Source organism: Tympanuchus pallidicinctus, unplaced genomic scaffold (genome assembly GCF_026119805.1).
Source record: "Tympanuchus pallidicinctus isolate F22 unplaced genomic scaffold, pur_lepc_1.0 scaffold17, whole genome shotgun sequence".
Classification (NCBI taxonomy): Eukaryota; Metazoa; Chordata; class Aves; order Galliformes; family Phasianidae; genus Tympanuchus; species Tympanuchus pallidicinctus.
Genome location: NW_026294690.1, coordinates 17,602,370 through 17,623,156, shown reverse-complemented (window position 1 = coordinate 17,623,156; position 20,787 = coordinate 17,602,370). Strand labels below are relative to the sequence as shown.

General features: G+C 41.8%; 1 protein-coding gene across 6 annotated transcripts in view; it reads right to left on the bottom strand.

Moving 5' to 3' along the window:
* Positions 1-20,787, bottom strand: part of LOC128078431 (contactin-4) — a 253,469-nt gene that overhangs the window by 164,545 nt on the left and 68,137 nt on the right. Inside the window, exon 1 of one of the 6 annotated variants that reach the window (XM_052678618.1) lies at positions 13,747-13,764. The exons of the other annotated variants lie outside the window; for them this stretch is intronic. The gene's annotated coding sequence lies outside the window, so the exon portion shown is untranslated. Of the gene's footprint in view, positions 1-13,746; positions 13,765-20,787 lie in introns of those variants that run through there. 6 annotated transcript variants of the gene reach the window in all.

The window sequence follows — 20,787 nt, the reverse complement described above, 5'->3', positions numbered from 1 at the left end:
ATTTAATTAGGGACCTCTGTGCTCTCAGGGTAATTTTTCCTTACAGGAGATGTCAGCTACTTCACCTTTTATTTTTCAGGACAACATCTGCGGGTGACAACACGACACTGTAGCAAAAAGGCCAGGAAAAATGGTAACCCAGTTTTGAAAAATAAAGATAAATTCCTGTTCTGACAATTGTCTGCAGCCTTCTGAAAAATGCACCCAGCCTTCGCTGCAAATCATGGTAGCGCACCATTTTATTTGACCTTTTCATTATTATGCAGCTTGATTAGCTATTTGAGCCGCTTGCTTTCAGAAGAGAACAAAATCAGGTACTTACAGAGGAGAAAAGATGAAAACGATCAAAGTGATATTTAGTATTCTTGGAACACTCAAGCCTTAGAAGAAGTGCCACCAGGCTTCATCAAGCGAAGAGCAAACGCTTTCAGCACAGCAAGGACGGACACGCGCCCTGCTCCAGCACAAGGCAAGGCTGAGGCCTCCCAAAAAGATGGATCCCCAAAAGGACCTCTGCACAGGGAATGCAGGTATGGCACAGCCACAGCCCAACAGTAAGACTTCTGCCAAAACCCAGATCTGCGTTTGCTCACCGTTTACCTTACAGCAAATCCGGCACCAAAGAGTCAAAGAGCAGAAGAGGGGCTCCAGACTCAGGTGAAAAACAGACTTGTCCAACAGCAGCATCAATTTTAATTTTAAAAAGAAATATCTTCTGCTTAGCAGCAAGTAAACGAGTAAACTCAATACCGAGATTTCACATCTTGAAGCAATTATGGTATTTGCACTTGACTTTGGTATTTCTAACACAGCAAGAGCAATATTGCAGTAGGCAGCATCCCAACACGAGAGCATTTAGCCCAGTGAAGTGACTCCACATAGGGCCCCATCACTCACGCTTCAGCTCCAAAATAACTGCGCTATTAGGCTTGATTAGCTGGTGTTGATGATTAGAGAATATTCACAAGCATCACTTGAATGTGGAGACGCAGTGACTGAAGAGGCAAAGCAGGGAGGGATATGGCAGAGCATGGGAATGTGGGCTGGGACCAGCAGGCACAGCTCTGCACAACTGATTTTTTTTTATTATTTTTATTTTATTTTCTGCATTCTGATTTCACTACGCCAGCCACAGACCCAGATGCATGTGCTGAAAACTCCATGCATCTATTATCACTATTTATTACATAAAACCACAGCGATGCTTTAACAGTCCCTTTTACTGCGCTTCCATTAGCAAAATATTGGCTTGACTTCCTCTCCCACTCCTCCAATGACAATTATGAAATATAACCCCTAACTACTTCTGTTTTTTAAAAGTACATTTTCCTAATATTTAATTTATAAATCATTTCCCACATGTATTAGTAATAAATGTTTAAAGGCGGCAGACAGGAATATAACAGGAAAGCATAATGCTTGCTGTTTACTAGGAGGCCTCATTAAAAAGGCATCAAGAGCAAGGAAAATAAAAACAACCTTGTGAACCTTTGTAATTGGTCTCAAGAGAAATGTAACGCTGAGGACATCAATGCAGAAATGTCACAGCCCTGTCCAGGCTCAGAAATGGGAACAACAACAGCAAAAAAAAAAAAAAAAACAACCAAAAAAACAACATTTCACTGCACCTTCTGCAATTCTCAGTTCATAAAATATCTGATTCCTTTTTAATTAAAACAAACTTTTCATCTTTTCTTCTACCTGTATTCTCTCTGTGGGTCAGGTAGTTGATGCTATGATACGCAATGTCATCCTTGAGAAATCATTATTTCCTCCTTCCTCTCTCTCCCCCCCCAAAAAATGATGTTAAGAACAGAACAGCTACGTGCCATTTGCATGTATTTGGACTTTCTGCAAGTTCTGCTGTAGTTTCTGTGGTTCTCCCCAGCACACTGCCTGGTACAGCAGTCTGTGCAGTGCGTACTACCACCCTATTTGGTCTCTATTTTAATAACTATAATGGATGTGATCCTAATTTTGACTTGCTGTTTATAGAACACATTGGGCAAAGTGCTATTTTAAATATACTTTTTAGCAGAGTAAAGAATTAGCAGCTCGTTTCAGAGGTAGATTAATTTGACCAGCCTTTCCCTTTGCCAGCCAGCTTCCAGTTAAACACAGATGTCACTTGCAAGGCTTAATTTTTAAACAAAACACAGCACACCATTTATTACCGAGTAGACTTCAAAATTCATATTTAAACCCAACAGGTCCCAGAGGCTCCGTTCAGATACTTCTGGGCTTCCCAGAAGACTCATGAAAGTTGATTAAACTAAAAATTGCATTTCATTTTCCTGTTTTGTTTGCATTTAAATGGAGAAACTTGCAGCTGGATAACAGCCATATATTTTCTGATGTACTTCCATTCCAGCAATAAGCATTTTGTCATGTTTTCTGTCACCCAAGTAGATACTTGTTTCTGCTTCTATGAGTACAACCATTTCTTTGTGCCAAACTGCATTGTGGAAACCTGAGTAAGGCATTCCTGATAGGTTTAATTTGTGAGATTCAGAAGCCATCAAAGCACAATTATTTGTCATGTCTTCATTTGGAGATGCATTTCTATGCATGGTAATTTCAAGGCATGATTACTTCCCGTGCAAAAACTAATTCTCTGTTTCAGACCTCTAAACTTACAGGTCTGTGTGCAGCCTGGGTTTCTCCTCTCTCGTGCCAGCACAAAAGCAGGATGCATCCCATCCAGGATGATCTATGGATGTATGGACAGATGGGTGTACAGATGGTCATGGCAAGGAGCTGACATGGCAGCTCGGGGTCTTCCAGCTGTTGAAATACCACCAAACATCCCAATACCCTTCGTCAATTTTAAAATGCCTCCCCAGGCCAACATACAGCCTGTGCTGTGTTTTGCAGTGGAGCCATCGAATCTCTCTAATCCCCTTTCAGGGGAGCAGTGTCTCCACTGCGTACCCAACTGTAACATGCTGACTAAAAGCAGCTTTGTGCTGCTAGCACTGACCCTTAAATTCACACCTCTAAAAAGTTGTGCAATACTGCTGTAAGTTTCCTCTTCTTCGGGGGCTAGAAGTAGATGAACTCTAACATCCTTGCCAACCCAAGCCATTCTGTGATTGTGCATTATGCCATGGTCCAGCAGCTGCACATGGGTACAGAAGGTTGCCCATATCTTAAATTCACAGCTCTTCTAAGAGAGAGAAAAAAAAAATAAAAAAAAAATCACACTTCTAAAAGTACTGTCGAGAAAAAGCCCTCCAAGTTTGTGCTCACCCATTTAGATCCTGTAAACCTTCATGTTGTTTAACAGCAGCTTGGGCAGATGAAGGCTTGCTGAAGTGCTTTGGGGCACTTTCACCCAGTGTTCCTTGGAGCAGCTCTAACTTGCCTTTAAAGACCTTTCAGCAAATTCCTGGACAGTTTTGCCTTGCTACTTGGTGCATTATAGCTTCCATGATGGAGAATAGGATCACAGTCATAGGATCACAGAATAGCATGGGTTGGAAGGGACCTCAAGGATCATCAAGCTCCAGCCCACTGCTGCAGGCAGGGCCGCCAATCTCCATATCTAATACTAGACCAGGCTGCCCAGGGCCCCATCCAACCTGGCCTTGAACACATTCAGAGTTGGGGTATCTACAACCTCTCTGGGCAATCTCAGCTTCACTCTCCCTTCGTCACCACTATCTTCCCAACCAAACAGCTTCTCCCTTCCACCTCCCCTACTCTCGTTCTATTTTGCACAAATCCATACTAGCCCCGTGGCAGTAGATGTAGCAGCGTTTCAACTCATCCAGAACAACTGTTAATTGTCTCTGTCACATTAATCACACAAGGAGCAGCAAAGCACAGCCACTGGAAACCCAGGCAGTGAATGGGTTTGCTGCCCCCCAGCCGAGGTGAGGAAGTGCCAGCATCCCATTCCTGTTACACATCACCAGAGCACAGCTGTGTGCTTAACAATGAGGGAAAACCTCTCATACTCCAAATAAAGTGGAACAAACCTTGTTGCTTCTCCTCCACTTTTCCAAATAACACTTCAGACCCAGCACAGAGAGAAGCTTTGCCTGCTGCCCCCCTACCAGACGTGACTTCATGGTCCAGGCAGTGCCCACATTTTAAGAAATAACAGTGAAAGTATGCTGATGTGTCTGAATAGGCAGTGGGACAGAGACAGACACCCACTTGTGCAAAGTCTGACACGGCCTTTTTCACACTGAGATCAACAACAAAAAGGATTAAGAAAATTAAAGCGACTTTAATTCAAAGCAACTTCTATTTTGCAGCATCACCAACTGAATTCTCTCATCTATAGCCACGAAAGCAAGGTTGGAACTCGCCTATTTCCTCTGTCTTCGTGCAGCAGTGCTGCTCACTGCTCCTGACCAACAGCGCCTGCAGCTCCGGGAGGAAGCAAACGGGCTGCAGTAAATCAGGAGCAAATGGCAGCAGCAAGATTGTTTCACAGCCCCGCAAAATCAGGGCGAGTAAAATTCGTATTAGAATTTCATTAGGATTTCTTCTCCCTGAAATATTGCTTTACATAAATTTTCTAATACAATGCTTATTAAATACCTCATGCAAACAGGGAACTAATCGGCTCCTTACCACCTTCTCCCCGTTTGTTTATAAATTAAATTCAATTAAAAAAAAATAGATTGTGATATATTGCAAGTCTCCTTACTTTAATAGCTTATCTTTACATGTGGAAAACGGTATTGCAAAAATACTAAAAATGTTACAATGAAATTTCAGAAAAGTGCTGAAATATTTCAGTTTTCCATTACATCCACTTAAATTTTGCAAGATGTGATTCAATAAATCACCGCCTGCATTCAACTCTGAAACTGCCAGAGGCAGACAGTGTCCAGAGAGGACAAAGTTTTGATACAGCCCGAAAGGTTCTTTTCAAACACAGGAATCGCTTCAGGAACACAAATCCACTTTAATTACTAATTCCCCTTCGCAGCCCCCTCACAGCAGGGCACAACATGCTCTCTCTGGCATCTATTGGCACAATTACTACACAATTAACACCAGCCTTGCACAGTACAGTATCAAACTAGCGAGCTACATTACTTAGGAAGGAAAATTTTACTTACAAAACTGGGTTTCTTTGCATTTGGTAAATGCTACCTTTCATCCATTTTAGTTTAATTTCAAACCTCTGTGGACTTCTGGTCTTCTAACCAAGAGCAGCAGCCGAAGCCTTTGCTGTCTTTGAGCTGCTGGTCTCCCTTAGCAGTGATGCTTCACAAACGAAGCAGCTTCAACGGATCCCAAGTGCAAACCCCTGAGAAATCCATGTGTATTCATTGCTTTGAAATTATTTCAGAGGCAAGAGGAAAAGAAAAAAAAAGAAAAAAGGAAAAAAAAGGCACTTCCTTACTTTGTGTTATATTTCAGAAAGTTTAACTGGTCTAATATCCTATTCCTTTTCAACACACCACAAAGTGCTAAATGGTAAGAATTGCATTACTGCCACTGCTCAGATCCTGGCTGATAAGGTGAGCCTCTTACATTTATACTGACTTCTGAAAAAGCTGTTGCTATACCGGTCCAACAATTAATAATTCATGGTGCCAAATTACAGCTCGAGAAGGATACAGACATTTTTACTAGTTCTTTCATATTACCCTGATTTATGTATGACCAGACAGAAGATTGAGCAAAGTAAAAAAAACCCTGAAACTTAACACTTCAGGTTAGGAATTAAATTGCTGTTCCATATTCACAGTGCGTGGATGGAACAGAACAGAACAACGCTTCTTTCCAGACAAGCACACGTACAAAGTTTCTGAACATACATTAATTTCAATTATAAAAATAGCTTTTGCAGTGCTGAAATACTTAAAATTAGAAATATTTATCACTAATGGGACTTTTCAGTATTACGGAACCAGGGCACAACATTAATATTTGAAAACTCTTCACAATAGTCTTTCTTTTAAGTTGTCCTTGATGAACGGACCAATTTTTCTGTCCACCTAATTGTAGTAATGTAAAATTACCTGGCATAGGATAGAGTAGCCAGCCCCTCCTTGTTAAAGATGCATTTTTATTGATCCACGCAAAGAACAAGATCTCCCTAACGACAAGGATCAGTCATCTATTTCATTCTGTTATTTCTTTCAGAAAAGCAGATGATTCATAAAACCACCTCTTTCTCAGCCCACTGAGTGTATCTTAGCTGACACCTTCAGAGACGCCTAAATCCCACCTTCCAAAGGCTAAGGGCACGGATCTTGATACCAAAAAACCCAAAGTCCTCTAAAGCTGCAGGCGTGTGCCGGAGCTTTAGGAAGTTCTTAAACCAGGGCGACTTCTTATTGACTTTTTCCCCAACAATTCAGTCTGAGACTCCAGCACTGAGGAAATGCAATCCTGGACCTTGGGAGGCGAAGGAGAACATTTAATGCACCAGGCTCAGGTTTAACGCAACCAAAGCTCTGAGCAGCCATGGTGGCCTTGTTCCAATCAATACCTCCACACTGCAAAACTGGACCTTTTGAACCTCATTACGGCTATTTTTAAGCATGGCTTATTGCTACAAATTTGCTAAAAAAGATGAATTAGTGCCAGTTTACCATTTCAGAAGCTACCACCTCTGCACAGCTTCTGCAGGCTCCGGGAGCACATGCATCTGTTAAAACCATTGTCCCGAAGGTCGGCATGCCTCTGATTCATTTCTTCTATCTCCTTGGCACAGATAGCCTCAGTTATTTGCTGTTATCTCTTCAGATGCAGATACATGCCGTGAGAAATCGTCTCATGTCTAGAAGATGCCTCGCTGTTCCGACTCATGTGGGTATTTGCTCAGCCTTCAATTTGCTTATCACCAACAAAAATCTCTGAAAACCTCATTAATGCAGTGAGACTGTTTAATGTTTGTAAGAACAAAATGCAAAAATTTAAATTGGTGCCAAGAAGAAAGGAACTTCTCTCTTTGGTTTTTGGGAAACTGCAGAAGGGCAAAATTTTCCTAACTATTACAATAATTAGGTCTTAAATTTAGTTTCTTGAGGTGCTTTGAAAACTCAATTCTGTATCATACATAATCTAGCAATTTTATATTACGACAATTTAGATTTCGTTTTGTGCTTCTTTATCTAATTATATGAAGTTATCTAAGGAGAAAAGAGGATTTTGGAGCTCCCACACATCTTTGTTGCACACAAGCATTTACATCCCATCCCTAAGTATGTTTAAATACAAACAGCAGCAAAAAAAAGGCTGAGCAATTCCTTTAAAAAAAACTTGAGAAATTAAATTTGTGATTTAGTGATAGAATGATTGGCTTTGTTATTAAGTATCTTTTATTGGCCTAGAAGAAACTTTGAAATGAAATTCTTGACCTTAACAGAAGCCGATGATGTCTGGGGCACGGAACCATTCAGCACATGGGCAATTCCCCCAACCTGAGCCCAGGTTTTAAATGCAACCCTGACCCCGCTGCCAGCCTAGCTCTGCCTGACCTGTCCTGCTGGAAGGCACATAGGGGGAATTTACTACAATTCACTTCCAAAATCAGTTCACTTTACATCGGTTCCTAAGGAATCTGAAACCTCGTTTTTGTATTCAGGAAAGGCTGAAAGTGCAATACAATCGTCGAGCCATTGTGACAAACAGAGGAAAAATAGCAGGAGATACCTCAAGAGAAGTACCACATCTTTTTGCAAAGCAGAAACATCACAGCAAGACTCTTATAAGCAGCAGCAACCTTCTCGTCAAAGCATCTAATTCAAGGTGAACTTAAATGTGGAAGTTTATCAAACACGGCTTATTTTCACTGACAATTCTGTTTGTTTTTTTGCTGCAGATTTAATAACATTCCTTCCTCCAAGCAGGCGGTACCCGGCTTTGTGCAGAGGGCAGCCTAGCTCCTCACTCCACACACACCAGTCATTAGAAGCTTTGCAATTGTACTTAGCTCCACTTAAGGCGATGAAAGATGCAGATAATAGGTGTGCTTTACGAATCCCTGATAAGCATTCAGTGTGTTCATCTTGCACAAACAACCCGCAACTCGTACTGTGCAGAATTCCTCAACCCGCTGCTCACACAAAAACACTCTGCCAGCAGTTAAGACTTCTACAGCCTGAGATTTCCAGCCCTGCCACAAACGCTGGATGTACACCATAAACACTGCAGTAGCTATGCCCATACTTTACAAAGCCACTCTGGGCTCCAGCAACTCCAAGAAGCTCTCAAGAAGCCCAGCCAGCAGCGCCAGCACCTTCCAATAAGCTATCAATATACATCCGCTCCTAAATCCTAAAGTCAGCACTAGAAATGAGTTAGATTCCCAGCATGAAAGAGAACACCCTAAATATACACATACAGTGTATGTAAGCTTGTTACCTAAATCAGCTCACCAGCTTGAAGCTATTGCCATCCATCACTCTGCTGCAAGTGCAGCACAAGATGCTGTTAGGCACTTCTGGAACTAGAGCGTCTGTCTTGGAAAATGTTACGACATTTCTTCTTCTTTGAATAAGAATTATTCAGGCTTACATTAGTGAAAACAGTACACAAGAGAATAGGTCGCTCCAAAAGTAAAGCCTCATATTTATTTCTATGGAAACTACAACAGATATAAAATGTTGGCATACAGTCCATAAAATGTTGGCATACAGTCCAACTTCCGTTGTGCTCACATTCACTGTTCCATCCCCATGAATGTCCAGCAAGAGCCCACGAATGATAATGGGTACCATTTTTTTCTGCATGTAGGAATTCAGTCCCACACCTCTGCTTTATACACACTTCCACATCAGAGGCTATTCTGTTAGACTGCAACTCTGTTGCCATTTGTTGCACAGCAAAAAAGTAATGGAATATTGGTGAGAAGGGTCAATCTCTACCACCATCCTGCCATCATCTGCTCCTGATGTCATGGGTCAACGTCGTAACATAGGGGGCATTACTTTTGGAGCAGTGCCTCCTATCTTTCCTATTGGCTAAACACATCAGTGCAGCAAATAACAGCAAAGATATTCATTTAAGTTAGAAAGTGAAAACAAATTCAAAGTGGAGAACGCAAAAGAAAGTCACTGATTCACATTTTAAAACGCAGCTTGTGTTCTCAAATCCACTTCCAGAGACCTCCACACACCCTGCAGCCTCACATAGGTGCACAACAGAAATAATTCATTTCCACCTCTGAGATCCTGCCAAATCTCAGCACCACCTGCACGTGAGGTTCTAGTTCCTTACTCCCAACACTGGCAACGTTGGTTTTCACCACAAAGCTGCAGGACTGAGCCCCTCCAGGACCCATAAACACACAGGGCTGCGGGAAGGCATGCTCATCTGAAACTAAATGCATCTTAAATGAGCCTGAAGTGTTAGCTGTGTTGGAAATGCCAGCAGATGCTCAGAGCGCAGAAGTGCTCATTCATAACTTCCCACCAACACGCAAGTTAAATTCGAGAGTAGAACAGAGGAAGAAAATCTCAAAGCTTGAATAAACTCTACCTGCTCCTTGACTGAGGATGTGTGAGAGACATGTTTGTCAAAGCTATATAGCGGCACACCTCACTTGCGATTCTAAATGGAAAACAGCTGTTTCAAACTGCTGCTAGCTTCCATTCAATCTTCTCTTTGATGCAAGCCTAAAATCCAATACAGCAGGAGCATCTCCAGGATTAACTCCTGAAGCACAGACAGGTTGGTCTGGCTGCTGGTCCTGCGAGGAGAGCACTGGGCAGGCAGGCAAACAGCCACAGCTCATCTGAAATGGGTCCTGAAAATTCCCTCTGTTAGATGAATCTTTAATCTATTTATAATCTACAATGTTTCCTTACTACACAGCACTCCATGTCTTACCTTGTCTCATTTTCTGCATAAATGCCATGCCACAGAGCTAAAATTTATGTCCAAATAGAAAAGTGGATTTTTAAGTGAAACGTTTTGGAGATTGACCTTATTATAATTTAATCTATGGCCATTATGACCAGAACAGCTCAAAAGCAATTCTCCTCATCTTTCTCACTGCAGTGTTTGGGAAGACGGGACCCTTCCTACAAGAAAGTAATTCCTCCCTTACTGCAGTCCATCATGACCATATTCCTCAGATGTTCCCCAAATCTAGAAGGCTGTGGATGAGTTAAAGAAGGGATTCTGTCAGCAGCTGCTGATACGCTACTCACTAGTTAGTGAACAGTACCTTAAAATACATTTAAAAAAAAAAAAACTCAAAAAATAAAATAAAAAAAACCAAAACTATCTTCTCCCATTAAAAGACATTTTTAGTTTAATGCAATTCACATGCAATCCTCAATACAGTCAAAGCAGAGACAGAACGTGGCTGAGACAGGCCAGCGCTGCTGAGCATCCCATTAACACAGCCTGCATAAAGGCACAAGTGTGTACTTCTGTCCCTGATGCTCAGATAGCAGGTAACCCCATCCACTTAGTGCCTATCAGATGGCAGGACTATAGGGCAAAGCCTTTATCTGCTTCATATCTCACTACCGGATCAAGTAGCTGGAATTCAAGTGTTCCGGTGCTGGTACTTCTATTTTAGGTACTCAGCAATGCTCCTCCCTGCATCTCAACCTGGTGATACAGGCAGGCAGCAGCACGGCAGTGATTCAGCAGCTGGGTAGTGCAATGGCTGAGCCTGAGAAAGCAGCAGGTCTGTCATCAGTGCCAAACACAGCCTTACTGCACCAGGGAGAAGCCTTAAGTCAATAAAAAAAAAATACCAACCCTGAAGTACTTTCATTATTTACATTGCTATATGCATTTCTATCAGCACTAGTGATCATTATGCCTGATACAGTAATTATTTTTATAATGCTAATAAAAACCTCATTCTGACAGGCTTATATAGCAAGAACACCCTCACTTCTTCTTATGATTGACAAAATTAGCTCTCCTAGAAAAACAACATCTCTCAACACCAGTTTGACTCAACCAACTTCCAACAAGTCCAAGGGTCTGTCAAACCTTTCGCTGTCAGATGCCTCTAAGGACAGAAGCAGGGATTCTGCCCTGCTGAGGAATGGGAGAAGATAGGCAGAAATTTCTGCTTTATTCCACAATCCAAGACTGCTTTTCTCACGTTTTCATCTCAGCTAATGACACGTGGTCGGTTTCTTTAGTAGCACTCTTACTGTAGCTCATATTCATTATATTTAGAGATGTTCTCTAAGAGATACAGAATGGGAGCTTATTAACATACAGTTATTCAGATGCTTTGGGATCAGTGTTACACAGCCTACCAACCAACAGGCTCCCATGAAAGCCTGACACTGAACTGCTGAGGAAAATTCTGGCAACATCTGACAAATTGCTCCTTCCCAGTCAGTGTATCTATGGCCAGGCAGAACTAAACCTTGATGAACACCCATAGCAAACCCAAATTATGAATATTTTCAAGAAACTCAGTTACAAGATTTTTCTTCCCCTTCGTGGTGTCATTTCATACTACGGTTTTACAGAATCCACAGAACAACAGAAAGTTTCTATGGTTTCACATTCGGAAAACAGCATTAAAGAGTAAAAATAATTTTTAAGAAGAGGAAAAGAAAAAGTTGTCAATTTAAGTTTTCATTTTCATTCAGAAATCTCTCCAGTTGGAACAGCCACAGACCTTCACTCCTGGTCCACTCTCTGTCAGCAATGCTTTGCAGCTGATCATAAGCTTTCAAGTAACAAAACAGAAAGGAAGCAGCCACTGGGAAGATAATAGTCACACTCCTTTATCCCTTACTTCAGTCCCTCTTCAGGATGGAAAATTCAAGACTAAGGTTCCCCCTCTCTCAAGGCAGCTGAAGGCTTCACCCGAGGCTTTGCAAGTTTTGCAAGGCAGGACAATGCTGCCTTAGATCTGCACTGAGGAAGAACAAATGCTCTCCATGGTGTGCACAGAGCTCCTGGAGGGCTTCACACTGCTCACACCAGTGGGAAGAGGGCAGAGCCAACTAGGGAGAGCAGTCATGTTATTGGAGTCTGCTGTGTGCAGCACCAAGCTGCCCTCCATGCTGCTGAGGCTGTGACAGCTCCTCAGGAGACAAGGCAGCAGCACCAAAGGAAATAAAAGACTGATACTCCTTATGGAGATGCACAAACAGATCTTCATTTTTACAGTCTTTGAAGGTGCATCATGAAATTCAGTCTTTCAAAGCGAATTTAAACGCATCTTTAAATTATAGAAAAAAAGGCTTTTGTTCCTGTGAGATGGCAATCAAAGCAGATGCACTAAATAATGCAACTGTTATTAGTCCAGGAAATTTTGTTTCCAACATAAAAGATTCCTTCTGAAAAAAAAAAAAAAAAAAAAACGACTTTAATTATTCTGCATTAGAAAGAATGGATCTTATTTAATTGTAGCAAAAATTTTCATTATTGATTAAAGTGCCATTTTAAGTAAGACATTACAGAACCAAAAGATCGTTTCTGCTCTTCCCAAATTAAACATACAAAACTAAAATTTAAACTGTAAGTAAAATGCCATACATTGCATTGAAATTTCCAATAATAGAAGCTACTTTATATTGGGTACAAACAAACTTAGTCTTAATTAGATTGACCTTTAAAAAGCTTCTCAGGCATTTGAGAAATGTAAATACTTGACAGTATGATTCATTCACATTCCTGTTTGTTCAGACAGAACTCTGAGAGCTTTACAGCAGAGCTTGGGCAGCTCTTGCAGTTGTGCTGGTGCCCATCAGGCCAGCCTTAGGATGAGCTCCATTTCTTTTGACTGCGAGGGCCTGAGGGAGATTTGGATGCTGCACACATCTGTACAGCTGCAGAATGCAGTACAGCAGCAGCTGGTAGTAACTTACGAGATGGGCAAATGGAGAATAGATTGAAGATGCTGTTCCATTGCTACACCAGAAGAGGCACAGTTCGCATTGTTTGCCACAGACCATGGATTTTAGGATTCCTAGCACTTACGATGTTCAAACTGACTACAGCATCTCTTCCTATTCAGACAGACCATGCAGTTGATTTCTCAGTCTCTGTGTGCTGGCTTGGGAAACACCTCCTTGGAAGCCCCACATGTCCACACACGTAACTTGAAGATTCTACCTCAAAAGAGCTATTTGCTTTTATTGATGCTGAGCTTCTGTTTGCTAGGATGAGGTTGATACAAGGGAAATACTTCATTGGATTACAGTGATGTTTCACAGTATGTGGACCTGGCATCAGAGAATAACAATTCATGTTTCAGCACTCAGATTCATCATCCTTTTTCTCTCTTCTGAGCAGCCAACAAAATAAGTAACCGCCTCACTCAGCAAGTGAAGAGATAACATGAGAAATAGAATCTGTCTAATAACAAATACAGCAATAAAAACAGAACTTTGTCTGAAATGAAGAACAGGAATGGATGTATTTACCAAGATTCAGGAAAAGTTGGGCCACATCCTGGAAGCACCGCCTGTACCCAGAGTTTCTGCATAGCATCATAAAACTCAGACATCCTTCCCCAACCTGCCTGCTTGTGCATTTATGTGCAAGCTTTCTTTAGGAAGTAATTCACATCCCAAAGATCCAGCAGCATTAACACAGCTCCCTGCAGCAAGGCATCGCTGCGTCAGTCTGCACAGCTCACCCTAACCTACCTCCACTAGAGCCTGTTCTCAGTGCGAGCTGATTGCTCATTTCAAACTGTCAATTTAAAGCACTTTGCTTATGAACTTTAGCTCTAACTAGACTACAGAGACTGGGAACATTCCTGGCAATAACGCAGATTAAGATTGGGAAGGACAAGCAAGTATCATAAAAATAACTGTGTATAATTGGATACCCTACCATAGCTGGTGAAGAGAAATGAGCAGGTCGAGCAATGGAGAACCAGAAGGAATGACCTTAAAAAGTTCTGTCTGGGGACAGGCAGACGATGGTCTAATCAGCATTCAGCTCCACTGCCACAGTCTGGAGGAGGAAACGTAATGCAGAAAATGGAAAGGAGGGAGATAGAAGAGCAGTGGGGAGAAAAACATCTTTCTTAATCCAGCTGGGAAGAGACGGAAACCAGCCGCCTGCAGCCTCTTTCGCCTTTTCTTTTTTATGAGTCCTCTGGTCTGTGACCCACCCACTAAAATATTTTCAGTATCACATATAATCTTTAAGAAGAAAGATGGGAGGCTTACAAAGACAACAGTTGGTTTGAAAGGCACAGTTGAATCTTTCACTGCAGATTTGTATTGCTTTGTGGGGCTTCGAGTGGGATCCTCAACAACGCTCAGCACATTCAGGTGCTCAGTGATTTTCAGCAGGAAAAAAAATCAATCTGCTTTACATACCTTTGAAAATCTTTTACTTGTAAGCTTCCCAGGACAGAGATTGCAGTTCCTAGGTGTTTCTATAGCTCTAGTGCATTTGGCTGTTACTGCTAAATACAGTGATGTTGAGAAAAGGTTACTTCTTGTCATCTACCTTTTCCATCAGGTTTTTACAGCCTTTGATAATGAGAAAAAGAACGGGTGGGAGGGGGCAATTTTGTAATGTCTACATACACAGCATTTTCACAGATGTTTACAGGTTCTTTGAGAACCTGAAAACCTCCAAACCTGTCCCTGTCATCTTTCAACCACAAAAATACTCTTGACTAAAAGTATGAGTGAAAACCAATCTTTCTACATTTTACACCTAAGTCCTTTCAGTGGGAAAGGCAAACTGCAGGTTTAACAAAACAAGAAAATCCCATTTGGCATGGCCACAGGAAAGGGAGATATAGCATGGCTCCAGTGTGCAACCTACAGCAGTGCTTAGCACAGCCCTGGGTTCCATCATCAAACAGCACCCGCCCAGCAACCACAGCTTCAGTTTCTCATTTCTGCTACTCCTTCATTGCAATGAGTTCATAACATGATAATAACAATATGGTTAAAGACACAGTATGAGAACTTCCACACAATTGGGTGTTGTCCAAGGTGAGTGGCCTGGTCATGCTCCAGCATCAGTTATGATTCAAGCTCCAATAAGGAATGGTGGCAGGGAGTCTGCAAACACACAATTACTCATACATTAAGGTTATTTCTCTAGACTGCTGTTCCTTCGTTACATTAAAAATACTAATTTCAGCAGGGAGGAACACTCAATTAAGAAAACGCTTTCCCTAGATTAAATAAATACACAAAAAGCCAGAAGCAAATCATTTTGGCAGGCAGGTTCCCTTCCTCTCAGGTTGAACGTGAAGACAAGCAGCAGGAGTTAAGCCCATCTCTGCTTTGCCATAAGTCACCCTATAATACCGATTCTCAGACCAGTTAGCTTTCAGATGTCATTAAAACTGACTATATTGAAAAATACCTTAAGGTCACTGAATCTGCGGTACTCCTGACCCATGGTATTTAGGGCTGTAAGAGGATTTCAGCAACACACTGTAGAACAGGCACACATTCCCTGTGCAGATATGCAAGACAGCCCTGTGATGTGAAGACAGCCCTCTGCTCCATCAGCACTGAGGTGATGAAGTTACTCAGCAGCTTCTGAGACCTACCCTGCTCCACATAAGAGATACAGGCTGAGCTCTGTATTCTGAACAGGTCTCTCCCACACATCTTACTTAACTGAAGCAAAGAGAAATGTTAAGACCTAGGCTATTATTATTGCTATCGGACTTCTTTAATTACTATTATTACTAAATACAGTTAAATGAAGTACTCATCACACACTATTGTTTCATTTATTTTCTCCATGAGGCTTTTAAACAAGTCCAAGGGCAAAAAGTATAGGAAAGCAGCTGGACTATTTACCCTAAGGACAGCTGCATGAAATCTGTGCTGAGCTTGCAGTGTCCCAAAACCACCCAGGCTCTGCTGATCCCCAGTGTGACCATGGCCCTGTGGGCAGTCACTGCTCTTCAGCAACGTGCAAGGGTCTGCTTTTAATCCAAAGAATTTTGTCAGAAGAGACTTTGTCCAAATTCACACAGCCTCACCAAACCTGGGCTGAGGCAAACTTACATGACAGACCTATTAAACAAGACATTTGTTAAGGAGACCTTTAACAACAGCAGCTTCATTCTGACATTAGATTTAGGGGCCCTGAACAAAGTCACACAGAAGGCACGTCACAGAGATGTCCTCAGTTCTACCAGGCTTGGTTCCAGCTAGGGGGCTGGGGGTCTCAGCTACACCTTGGCTAGGGCAGCTGTCAACTTCATTTGCTGGAAAACAGAACTGCACTGAGGAAAAAAAGTCTTTTTGCTTCTCTTGCAACTTAGGTAACACAATGATGTGCAAGTCTCCTTTATCCCATACATTATAGATACATACATCTCAATTACGTGTTTGCTCAAGAGACTTTCCCAAACAGAGTGAAGGTTGGCTGAACACTGCCTCTCTAAGGGCCATGCAACTAACTCCAAAATAATACACGTGGGCTTTGCACCACAGGATGAATCCACAAGCTATCAGTTGCACGAGAAGCACAGAGCGATGTAGTTCATTAACCACAACCTGCTGGATTACTACTGCTCCAACAGATAGTAATTCCTGTACCTATTACTTATGGAGCACATTCCAGGCATAGAATTGCCCAGGGAGAATGAAGAGAGCTCTTCGCTCCCTTTGCCCAGATGATGGCCCAGTGATCAGTGTCTCACACTGCACCTTCCTGCAGTCACAAATAATTACACTTTTCTTTCAACAACCCCCCTTCCCCCCAAAGTTGCTCTCAGGGCAATCACCAGGATCTGCTGCCAAATTGAGGCTGGAAGTTCTCCAGTTCGTTCCCATCCTTCTCTCCAGCTCCCACAGTTCCAGTCCAACAAGCACTTACATGATCTTACAGCATGTCCAGAATGCTGCCAAGTCACCCCTTGGATCCATGCGTGTTTCAGATGAAGATGTAAGAGGCCAAAATTCTCAAAGTTATCTGCAACATTACAGTCGCTTTTGCTCAAAGAGACATGACTACAACTCCATGGAATTAGAGGTATTTCTTGTTTACTGCACTATACCTACTAGAACATTTTTACAATCCACAAATACAAGAAAAATACCCTGCTTGTAGAGCACCACGAAATGTTATCACCTGTACAGGGTGATAATAGGGTTAAATAGGTGTTTCTCAGGCTACTTAAGCTTCCCTATTTGCTCCTAAAGACCTCAAATACACCTCACCACTTTTGGAAAAGCCCTAAGCTCAAACAATTAGGGAGGCAGAACACCGTTAGACTTGATAAACGATTGGGTTGCCAAATGCAAACAATCTGTCACTGACACTCAAACACAAAATCATTATGGTCTGTAAGGCTTCATATCACTATGTTTCATTTCAGTTGCACCAGAACTCAGCCTGGATTTCCAGCTGGTGCAAACAAGGAAAGGCAAACAAACAAACAAACAAACAAAAAAAAACTCCACCAAATTTAAGGCCAGATTCAAGGCCAGTTATTCACTGCCCACAGCTAAGCTGCTGGTGTGCCAAGACTACCCAAAGCATTTCACATCTACAAAGAAGCTACTGACATCATGTTTCCTAGAGAGCTCAACAGGCAACATGTGTAAGGCAAAACCTGCCTTCTTCCCAACTTCAGCCTAGGCCAACAAGAAGTCTACACTAGGTTTATTAGCATCCTTCATCCCACCAACAGTACATCACAGGTGCTCGACACACAGTAAAACGATTACCAGTGACCTTCCTATACTCAGACAGAAGGGACTGCATGTCATTAGTATTCCTATTAAGACAATAGAGCGTCACTATAAATTACCAGTTATTATCTAATTAAATGGTACAGAACAGATTGCTTCTGTGTGCAGCAGCAGACTTCACGCTGCCGCTCAAGCTTGCTCTCCTACGTGTCAGGACACACTGCAAGAGATTGATCACACAAAGCTGGAAATAATTAATATGTTTTGATGTTACTGAGCTTGGAGTCTCAAACAAAAATAAGTGGAAGTCCAATAAGAAGAGCATCTTCTGGATCTCAACTTCAGCTGTGTTACATTACATGCTGAGCAAGCTGTGCAATGCACACCTTAACCCACCACATCAAGCATCTAGACTGCAAAATGAAAACCTGCCTTAATATGGTAATAATATTTGTTTAGGTAGCAGCTCACTACATTATTACCTTGTTTCTGGAAATAAATTGGACAAAGGGGAAATGAATCGAGTCCCCTGAAGTTAATGGGGAAACTCCCATTTGCTTCCCTGAGCTTTGACTGGTGTGATGGAATTCTCTAATTGCTTTATAAACATCTTCTTAATGTTTTTGGATTATTTTTTTTTTCCTTACTTAATGCTCTTCCATCACTGTGACATTAAAAAAAAAATGACAGCCAATTTCAGAAGGGACTGCAGATATTCAAGTGTTTTTCTACGACAATAACATCTCCCTGTTGGCTTTTCCCTTCAGGTACATCTTCCCTTTTATACTCTCTTGGTCCTTTATCACAGAGTCAAGATTAACTTTGAAGTTCTGCTGATTGTATGATCTTGAACTTCCATGAACAAAAGCCTCTTTTACAGGCAACATTAATATTCACGTTGACAATCCTGAACATCTACTTTCCAAAAGGCTTAATAACTTTCTAAAATCTCTTGATTTTGTTACAATTAGTTGTATTCAGCCTAATGTCTCTATTTGTCTTGAGCTTTGTCGTTCACACTGAGCCTTATCTGGGTAATAAGCAACGGTCAAGTCCTGTATTCGTTATTTCACTAATTGCGATTTCTTCTTCTATTATTTATAACAGATAACTTCTGTGTAAAGCAGAAACCTGGGACAAGAGAGAAGTTGCATGAAAATACTTTTCTCTTTGGGTACTTTTCCTCAAAAGGAGTCTCTGTCAGCTTGGCGTTGCACTCACTCCTGAGACAGCCAACTGTTCCATTCCACTAAAACATCACTGAAAGGGCAGAAAACTCAGCTCTGAACATAAGTGGAATTGCTTCCTTTGACATACAGCTTCCAGTCCAGGCAACACTTCAATGGGTGCTCGTTCCCCAAAAATGCTGGTGTGCTACCACCACCTCCCAAGAGGGCTCCTCACTGCAGCGGCCCAGGGCTAAGAAAAAAAGTCAGGGTTTCTAGGATTCAAACATCCCACTTAAGCAGACCATGAGCTTTTGATGGATATAAAAAGCAGATATGAATACGTGTCACTGAGATGCCTCCAAATAATGTCTGAAAAGCTTTCTTAGCTGAATGGGTTCGTTGAGTAAGATGAGAAATACTCCAGGCTCAGAGCAAAGAAACTGGGATGTGCCAGTTTCCTACTTCCTACCAATTTCCTACATCTTCTGAAACTAGCTTTAAAACGAGGCTGGGCTGAACCTGCCACGCACAGCAGCAGATCTGCCTTCACGGGAAGCCTGCAGTGGCCCAGCCGGGGCAGCACTGTGTGTCCTTGCCTGACCCTAGGGATAATAATGCTTCACAGGAGACCAGAAACAGCTTCCATCCAAGCCATCTTTCTTCTGGGTGTGTGACAGATGTGTGGAGCAGTGACAGAATCCAGCTCAGCTGCTCTGCAGATGACACAGCACACCATGAATGCCAAGCCTCCAGTGATTTCATCCAGATTAAAAAACGCTTTGAACCACGGTCTAAATATTTTGCTCCTTAAAATATTTAATCATCCACTAGCTTATTATTCTGCACTGATCAAGAGATTTCAGAGAACCGCATAGGAAATCTCTGCAACAAAGCTGTTAGCAGTGGGCATGGTGAACTACCTGCAGCACTGCTTGGGTGGCTTTGATCTCCCTTTGCCTCTCTGCCACCAGTGATGCAAAACTCCCCACAACAGCCCCCCACTTTGCTCAGCTGAGCGTTGATGAGGTTAAGAGGATTATTGAGTAGCTGCGTCCTACCACCTGCTCTTCTGATCCTTGGCTTTCATGACTTTTCATACAGCATACGCTTACCTTGGGCTCAGTTACTACAAACACTGATAATCTTCTACTTCCTCAAGGCTTGTTTCCATCTCATTTGAAGATAGCTGTAATTACTGATCCCCTTTTAAGGCCTAATTTCTTTTTAGTTAAAGTCAACTTTCATCTCATTACTAATCTTCCCTTTATTTCAAAGGAGACTCTAAAGTTAGAGACTGTGCAATGACATCTGTGGAAAATAATGACATCTGTGAAAAATATTTAATTGCCTCTTTTTAAAAAAAAAAAAAAAAAAGTTTTACTTCCAAAGAACAATAGCTGTATCCTGATGTTAGTGTTCAGCAGACCCTTCCTTTTGCTCATCGTCCCCAACTCCTCATACCACTCTGCTTGCAGCCTAAAACTGCTTTTACATCCTACTGTTGAAAGATGTTTCATCTTCTACCATGTCACCTCACTTGGATTTTTTTTCCCCCCCACTGTGTTTCCATGCACTGTTCCAGGTCAGTGGCAGACACTTTTTCCACTCCATGAAATTTGGATTGATCTACATATGGAAGACAGCACCAGGTAGCATTCCACATTCTGGATTTGCAACATAAACTCCACTAAAACAGCATTCCTCAAATTAGACCTATGAAAAGGTAATGCAATTCATTTGAGTTTTTGTTGTTGTTTTTCTGTGATTTTTTTGTTTGTTCTTGTCGTCGTTTCCTAAGCCATGTTCTACTCCCAAAAGGCAAAGTGCCAACTCCATTTATGACCCAAAGGCATCCCTTCTGACAATGGAAACCCTTACCCTACTTTTAGAACTACATAACCTCTAGAGGAGAAATGATATTTGGTAGATGCTTTGTCCTCCTGCTCTCTTTAATGACTCAAGAATATCTAGGCCTACCTTCGTGAAGCGTATGGATACTGCTGTACTGCCTCTGCAACACAAAAATTAACTGCAGACCATATAATAATCATTATATAAAAATCATATATATGTTATAC